The sequence below is a fragment of the Terrapene carolina genome, unplaced genomic scaffold (assembly GCF_002925995.2).
Source record: "Terrapene carolina triunguis isolate 2854851 unplaced genomic scaffold, T_m_triunguis-2.0 Scaffold68, whole genome shotgun sequence".
NCBI classification, from domain to species: Eukaryota; Metazoa; Chordata; order Testudines; family Emydidae; genus Terrapene; species Terrapene triunguis.
Window position 1 is genome coordinate 58315464 of NW_020664419.1, and position 9355 is coordinate 58324818.

The following is a 9355-nucleotide window of genomic DNA, read 5'->3' on the forward strand; positions in this document are numbered from 1 at the left end:
CTCACTGTGGCTGGGGTATTTCTGCAACATATTAAAGTAATTTCTGCAATAGGACAATGAATGCATAGAAATCTAAATGCCAATTAAATTAAGTGTATATTCCCAAATTCACATAACCAATTCCAATACAATTTTATAGTATAAGAGTAAAAATAACTCTTTGTAAATAACAGGTAGAAGGTCACCATTTGGTCCATCTCCATGCTCTTTTGGAGTCAGGACAGATGCTGTATTTCATTTTAAAGGATTCCCTTTTCCTCGTAAATGCATTGCCTTTCCTTTATTCTTCCTTCCCCCAGCCCTGTATCCTTCTATGCAAACTCCTCTCTGTATCTGCTACTTCTGCTTATTCATGTAATATGTTACTACATATTAAACAGCATTTTCAATACAAGCAGTAAAGTCGCAAGAACAGGAAGGGAAAATGTCATTATATAGCTGTATAAATGTGCATGGCGCTTCAGCAGCTGAGTTACACGTAGGTATTTCCTATGGCTGCGTCTATCTTTGCAATACTTTCCGTGGCCAGGTAACTGTGGTGTACTGTTGGTACTGATTATAATTCTCTAGGTTTCCTATACATTGATCCAAATAAAGAATATAAGAAGCATATATTCATGATGTTACAGGACAGCATTCCTCAATGTGTGCTGCTGCTGCTTTCCTTTTAAATTCCATTTTGGCTCTAAGTTTTAAGGCCTTTTTTCAATATTCGAAATCAGCTTAAAGTTGTCCCTTATCCTATTTCAAAACATGACAAGAAAGGCTAATGGTCTGGTCAGGCAGGTCAGGGAGGGCTGTCTGTGCAGAGGGCGAGGTGTGTGGAAAGGCACAAAGACATTGATAGGAGAAAAACAGACAGTTGTGTTTGAGGTCAGTGTTTCCTATGGAAATAAATGTGGTATAACAAATTCCGCTTTATGGCTTCATTGCAGGATCAGGTAAGACTACTAGATGGGGCTGAGATAGGATCAACCTTAAATAAGGATAAATATTTGAAAACGATTTCTGACTAAACTATTTCAGTTTAAAAGTGTCTTTAACATTAGAATTACTGCTCTGCTTTTAAGGCTTGACATTTTAAATCCTACGCTAATAATTAAAGGATAATTTTAAAGTGTGATTTTTTTTATGCTAAACTTCATAACATTGTTATAACTTTCCTTTAAAAATGTAATTGTTATTCATGATAGAGACAAGGTGGGTGAGGTAAGATATTTATTGGACCAACTTCTGTAATGATACTGTTAGCACAATCTTCTGCTTAATATTTTGAAGTTACGGGAGGAAGAGTATAATTCCTTTAGTTTCAAGTACTGTGTAATCAAGGTCTCATAGGGACTATGGTAGAGAGGAATGGAAATCTTGAGATTCAGCACAGGACTTATTCAGAGAATCTGGATTTTGTTCCTGGCTCTATCAAAGTCTTCTTCTGTAACTCTTGGAAACTCAAATTCCTTGTGCCATTTTCCCTCTTTACATGGGGGGCAGGGGTTGTTTTTAAGAAATACTTTCAGACTTCGTGTGGACATTGTGAGGCTTGAGTCTTCACTGAATTTAAAGCATTCTGAGATCCGGAATGGAGGGCACTGTAAAAATAATACTTATTATGTTTTGCTCTGACTACAAACAGAAGATGATCCTTATGGGTGGCTATATCTAAGTTATTACTAACATCTGCTATCTAAACACCTCCAAATTTTGGAGAAATTCAAATCTAACCTCTGGGCCACATCTTTCACTGTCCAGATCCCTGCAGGAGGTGCCCAAGAACCAGTTTATGAGACTGCATGTATTTATAACTTTGAGGAAAAAGGTGGAGGCCACTGAAATGGGGGAAGGCAAAATCACCTTACCTGCTGGAGGTTCAGGATACACTCTGTGATGGTAAAAAGTGCCTTTGATAAACTGTTGGGTCTCACAGTCTGACCACAGAGCTGACTGTCAGGAACTACTGTCAGCTTTGACACTAGCTTCCTTGTAATCTTAGGCAGGTCCCTTAACTACTCTGCCTTGGCTTTCCTATCTGTAACCTAGGCACAGTAATACCCACTGTATTAGGTATGAGGTGCATGGAAGTGCTATATGGATTGATTGTAAAATGATCTCAAGATGCAATGTAAGTGGTGAGTATGAGCTTTTTTTATTCATAAGGTTGGCTTAAAGAAAACTAATGATTCTCCTGCTGAGATTTTTTTAAAAATAAAAATAAGTCCCCTTTTCCTACAAAGTGTTGTGCATGTGTGAACCTCTTAGTCCATGCTGGGCTCCACTGACATCAAGAGGGCTCAGTGTGGGCACAGGAGTCAGCCCTTGTAGGATTGGGGCCCAAAGGCCTATGTGTGAAGCATTAACCCCTAAACATTTTGCTGCAGGCTGGTAGAGGTATCCATGCCACAGACAAAGCATAGTAGTTAACAAGCCTTATTCTAAAAGCTATGGGCCAAAGTCTGTCCTTAGGTACGCTAATGAAGATCTGGAAAATCTCTATTGATTGATGCTGTTGACCATAAGATAAGAAGTCATAGTGGCCTGGGGTCTATTTAACAAATAATTTGAATAAGAAGACAAAAATAACAAGAAAATATTTTCCCAAGCTAATATGTGCAAAAATGGCAAGTAAACCACCCAAATTGAAATACCACTTTTAAAAAATAAAAATATGTGAGGTTCCTCTTTAAGCCTTGATCCTGCAAACTCTTGTGCATGTACTTAGCTTGTCTCACGTGAGTAGTCACATTGGCTCTAATGTCGTATTCCTTCCAGTTCTCCAATCATCCAGAGTGTCTTCCCAGGTGGGGTGTGTTTGGGGTGGGGGGAATCACGTAGACACAATATGAACACTAAAAGCAAGCAGAATGTATTATTATTGTTTAAAAAACCACAGGCTTTCTTTATAACACTTGAAGCAGAAATGAGCACAACCTCATTTTCCTCCCCTCCCTTTGCAGGACACCTTGATGTTTCGGAATAAGTACAGTATCATTACATTTATGCTGCATGCCAAAGAAAACTACACCGGTTGGAACAGACATTAGTTTGGCTTCCCAAGTACTAAGGAGAGTGTGTCTAGTTACTAGGAGGGCAAAATTATAAGGCCAAAGTATTCACAACAGTAATCATTGGTAATATTTTCTCAATGTTAATTTTGTTAATCATCTGGGGAAAAGATTTTGTCCATAATAGCTTCTTCCACTTGGCAACTAATGACTCCTTAATGGTTAAAGCCTGAGTCCATGAATACGAAAGGAGTCTATAAACTTTTTAACCAAAGAAACAATAACCTAAGCCAGTGCTGAGCTTTTAAAGCCCAGGTTCAAAATCAAAACGGCCTTTAAAAGCTAAATTTGTGTCTTAGCATCATGATAAAATGGGCCATCTGCAATACAGAAAATAAAATCATTAAATTTTTTGTAAACAATCCATACAGTCTCCAAAACTTTAGATATAATTATAGAAATCAATTTACACAGCTTTGTCCAGCATAGAACCTGTCGATACCAACAGGAACAATTGGCTCATGTGTGTGTGTGTGTGTGTGTGTGTGTATGTGTGTACGTACACAATACAGGACCTGCACAGCCGGACCAGCATCCCACATGGAGCCCCACTGATCTCTCTGGGGCTTCCTATCAGTGCAGGCGTCCACCTACACAGATCAGCTTGGGGCCCTGCATAGGGGGCATGTCAGGGTGGAGTGGGAGGGACATTTCAGGACTCAACTGGAGAGGGGCTGCCATGCATAGGACTGCTGGGATTTAGGGCAGTATTTCTGTCCATAAACTGCTGTGGTCAGGAAACCCTAACTAACCTTTCAGGGGTATCTAAATTATTCCAGGGTCTGCGCTGGCCCAAGCAGCATCCCAGAATCAGGATTAAGCAACAGTGTCTCAAAGCCTACTAAGCACCACCTCTCCTTGCCCTGTGCCACTTAAGGTGTGTGTACACTGCAGCTGGGAGGGAGCCTTCCAGTCTAGGTACATGGACTTGAGTTGGCAGTGCTCAAAATATCTGTGCAGACATTTCAGCACTGATGAAGGCTTGGTCTAGACACCTGAGCTCGGACCCACACTAGCCTGAGTCTTTGACGGTGCCACAACGTCCACAGAGCTATTTTTAGCATGCTAGTGTGAGCCCTGCTAGCACAAGTTGTCTACCCAGGCTGGTGGATTTGCTCACTGGTGCAGCGTAGACACACCTTTGAGGTGCAACAAAAATCTCACCTCACATGGGATTCTGCAGCCTTCTCTCCCCTACCCTTGTCCTGGTGCAGTGCTCCATTTTCTTTCCATGTGAGGTACTTTAGATAAAGTGATCCACACTTCCATAGTTGAGGAGCTATATTTTGATTTGAAATGACATAATTAGGAATTAACTAACAGCAGCACTCTTCACATATTCAGTGAGAATTGCTTGCAGCAAACAAATCTAGCCAGTGTCATCAGCAAGGTATGCTAATGCATTTTTACATTTCTTGAAATCACACATTTTTCAGACCAACATTTATTCCCCCCCCCGACACTGACCAAGTGTGACAGCTTGGTGCCCAATGACTGCAGCTCAGTGAATGTCTCACTCTGTGGACTTTTAAAAAACAAGATTTATGATCAATTCTACAGGTGTTGTAACTTTGATAGACTTTTCAGAGTTTGTGCTGAGGTGTGCATACCCCCTACAAAGTCAGGGTGAAGAGAAAGGGTTCTCTGTCTTCAAAAGGACACCAAGCAGCATGTGCGCTGGAGGAGGGTTGTAAGGAGAATCTGCATCTGGTTTTCTAAGGCCCTGCACCTGCTTTGTTTCATTCACAAATGTTTGATCCCTCTGCTACGGAGAGAGACCACACAGTCTTTCCCTGTTATGGTTGTAGCTGGCCATGTTACACCCCACTTCCCTGAACTCAGCAGCTGAATACAGTATTTATACTCTTACATAAGTCCAAAGAAATTGTAGCTGCGAACAATAAACTAGATGCGGAAAATAGGAAGTGTTTTAAAAATTGTTGGTGAATTTAGTTTGTAATGATTATGAGGGGGAACAGCTAAGCTGAGCTTCATGGTGTGGGCTTATTTCTAAATTCATGCAATATGCGATGCAAGCTGGCACTCTTGGCTCTGCCCACTCCCACTGCTCGACCACTCAAGAAAAGGTTATTGTTTATGAGAGCCATTGGGTCACGTATGAACTAAATTAGGTCTCGCTTTCATATTTGACTTCCGTCCAGGATTTGAAACCCCATCTCCAAAGGTGTGATACTTGGTATATTGAGCAACAGTACCACATATTTCCCCAGAACTTTGTATTTTAAAATCATGCAGATTTCTCACAAAATCATGTGCCCGGTAACTGATGACCAAGATGGAATTCTCACAATTAGATCCCACAATTTTTCTTTTTTGTTGTGGTGTACAGCAAATTTTAAAATAAAGTACAGTAGGTTTGGATTCTCCACACATTTCTCTTCAATATGAAAAAAAAAAACTTACCTACAAACAATTGTTTCCATGTTCCATGCTAACTAAGAAAATGTTAATCTGTGGAGGGAGGGGACAGGAAAGTGTTATGGACAGAGCTAGTTTAAAATTGGAGGAAACATTTCATGAAAATATTGTATGTTTTGTTTTGAGGTTTTTTAAAAAAAAATATTTCCAATTAATTTTAGATTTACTTGTAGCTTGTTTTTTATAAATTTTGGGAGATAAAACATACAAACAAAAAACCTAACATATAAAAGGAAATGTAATTTAGAGGCATCAAACATGAAAAGCATTACACTGTGCTTAGATTTCACTGTTGTTCAGTAGTGTTAGAAGTTTTAACCATAATGCCTTTTCTGAGAAATGCTTAACTGTGCTGACATCTTGAAGGATATTTACAAATGTAAAAAGCAAAAATCCACAAATGGAATCTTCTTCTCCCATAATCATCTGTTCTGCTACACCTGCCACTGGGGAGTAGAGGACTAGGGATGGGTGATCTAAGAAATGAAAACCAGGGTTTATCAATGGTATTAGATAAATATTTATACACCACTATTACTTTATTTTTATTGTAGGGCTTAAGAGGCTACAATATTTTGGCTTGCCTAGAATGCTGTTTGAATAAAACCCAGCTGAGCTAAGAGAATGTATTAATGTCTACATGACATGAAGTATCATAGTTATGGTTAGCTATGAAGCTATTAAGGTCTTTGTCTGGGAGGGATTTTGGTTTTGGTATGTGCATTCGTCCATCCAAGCCCTTACAATCAGCAGAAGAAGCTATCTAATTTTCATTGCTTGCCTTTCATACCAGGACTGAATTGACAAATGGTCAATCCAGTCTTAACCTCAGCACAGGCAAGGGAATAAAACTTGTAAAATATATCAGCTTGTGTGTGTTGTGCGATGCAGAAACCAAAGGCAAAGAATGGACAAGTTTTGATTACTAGCAGCTGCTGTCCAGCTGATGTAACTCAGTAATAGCCCATGACAGGCAGACAGTATAGAAGAGACAAGTGCTAACTCCTCAGGGAGATGACTATATTCATAATTTATAAAAGTGCATTTTAGAGTAGGGGTCAGAAGAAAGTGGAAGGCAGCTTGAAAGCTAACTCTGAAGGAGAAGCTAGTTTTTTAGAGGCTATGTGGATGTGGAACATCAGCTAATGAAAAGTAAATGAAAGGGAAAAAATGACACGTAGCTGTAATGGAAAAGGGAATTAACTGGGTAAAGGCAATGGAGAGACAGGAAATAAAAATTAGATCTGAAAAAAAAGTCATGTTTTAAAAAAAACTCCATTGAAAATTTGTGGCAATCAAGATGTTCAGTTGGGAACAAGTCAGTTTCTTTTCAGGGAGAAAAAAATCAAAATGAAGTGTTTTGTTAAGGCTTTTGGACTGTAGCTTTCAGTTACAATGAAATTCATTCTTGAGCCGACACTCTAGGCCCCCGCTTTCAGATGCTCAACATTTCTGGGGGAAAATATCAATTAAATTGAAGCTCTTCTTTCTTGTTTCTGGGCCAAAGATGAAGTTTTTGATGAAGTCCTGTTTGAGTTCTCTTAGCATATAAGTATTTTTTCAATGCAACAACAAATTGTTCTGACACTTCTTGTTTAGGTTTTGCATTTAACATAATGTGAAAGCTCTGACTAGCGCATGAATTTTGTCCTTGCTGAGGACAAGTGCTTTTGACATATGTGAAGAAGTGTTGGCTTAGAAATAAACTGTTATAAATGCTTGTTACTTATGTGCAGGGGCATGATTTTCCACCAAGGTTCATAGGTTCAAAAGTGGCCTCTAATTTTGTGTACCCAGATTTAGATACCTGGAAACTGATTTATGGAGATGCTGGCTGCCCACAAGCCTGACTTGTGTCTACTTTTAATTCCCAAGAATAGCTTCCCAAGCATGGTGTACTTCAGTGCGTATAGCAGCCCTTATTTTATGCTGATCCGATTGGATTTTTTATTGTCTGCTAACTATAGACTCTCTAGTACCAGATATTTTCCCCAATTACTAAGGTATTAAGAGTGTCTAAACTTGGGGATGTGGAATCAGTATTTTCCAGAAACTGACACTTTCATAGCACAGAGGTCTTTTATTTCATGTTTTCACTTGTTCTCAGGAAAACTGTACTTACTAATATACTCGCTCATATATGATCATGATGAGGACTTTATAAGTACCTGGATAGATATCATTACAGGCTTGAAATATAAAGTAAAAAACTAGTGGGCGATGGGGAAATAATCCCTTGCTTCAGAAAACCCACTATAAATTTCTTGTTTTGATGCAGAGAAGCGTTTTGTTCCCCTGTGGAGTGTCCCTCTGTGGACAATAGTACCATGAAGGTGACTTACATACCTTTCCACCCCTCATTTCTGTGCAGTCCAGGGGAAATGCATGCATGGCAAGTCTCCTCTGTGCATGGCTTGGAGTGGGGGGAGACAAGGAAACCCATTTTAACTGCAGTGATGTACATAGAAGACTTTTAAATTCAAAAGTCAGTGAGCTAAGCTTTATGTTTCCCATAGCAACTCAAACCTTGTCCACTTGCATCTATTTATAATGAGGAATTTTCATTCTCTGATCCTACCGCAAATTGAAATGTACTATTTTGTAAATATAGGTTAACTGTTGCATTGAAAAATGACATGCTAGTAGTAATGTACCAGCTTACAAGGTGAATAGAAGGATACCACCTTGAGATGGATGGACAGAAGTGCTCAGAATATTGACTGATCATGAGATTAATAACCTCTTCGATTATTGATTTAACACCAAACAAGCTGAAGATTATGGGGGCTGAAAAAGCACAAGGAAAGCTCAGGGTTTTTTTAAAGATACAAAATATAGCTTTTCTCATGCCAGTTCTAGTACAATCACCAGGGCCAAAAGAGAAACCATCACGTTATAAACAAATATTTTGACACGTGATAGGACTGTTTACCAGCACTCTTGCTTCTGTCCAGGTTTTCATAGTGAAACCAGCAAACCAATCCCCTTCCCTTGAAAATCAATTCTCACTTGAAAATCAAGTCCATTTAAAACACTATACTCAATGCACATAAATAATTGTGGATGCCTCTTCCATGGAAACATACCTAGCAGAACAGTGATGTCAGCCATAGGTACTGTAACAATGTTTTAAAGGAGGTTTACTGTCTTACAGTATCAAAGGACAACTAGGAAAAAGGGAGGGAAACATTTTGAATTAAAGCAACCCTTATTTTATTTTTCAGTGACAGATTTTACATTGGACAAAGCTGCCTTCATTTCTATGTGACACAAACTATACACTTCGAAATTCTGTCCTTATTAAAGATGAATGTATTTGGGTGAACAAGTTATGGAATGTCAGAAACAATACCCTTACACATTCCATGTGGTTGTGGGAGGAAATGGGCAAAATTAATTGTACGCACAAATTACATAATATAATTACCTGATTTGTGGGTACAACTGGGTAGTTATTTGAAGTCAGGGGAGCAGAGTTAGGCCAATGCTGCTGAGTACTTTTGAAAATCTCACCCTAAACATTCCAGTGTTAGAATTCACATTAAGATTTCTTCTGCCCACAATGAAGTTCAGGCACAAAATTGGGGGCTAGTTCTAAAAACTAGGCCCCACATATATTAGTACAAGTATATTAGCAGCCTTTATTTTTAAAGGTCATAAAAATTCATGTTTAAAATAGTATAGATGTATCAGCAATACTTGGCTGTACAATATAATAGATCAGTTATATACCTAATGTATGTGGACCTATGCTGCAGGTCTTTTAACCTTTCAGTGCTTCAGCATAAGGATATTAGCAAGCCACCTCAGTCCCTACAGAAGGACTGGAGTGAAATGACTTTGAAGTAAAGCACTTA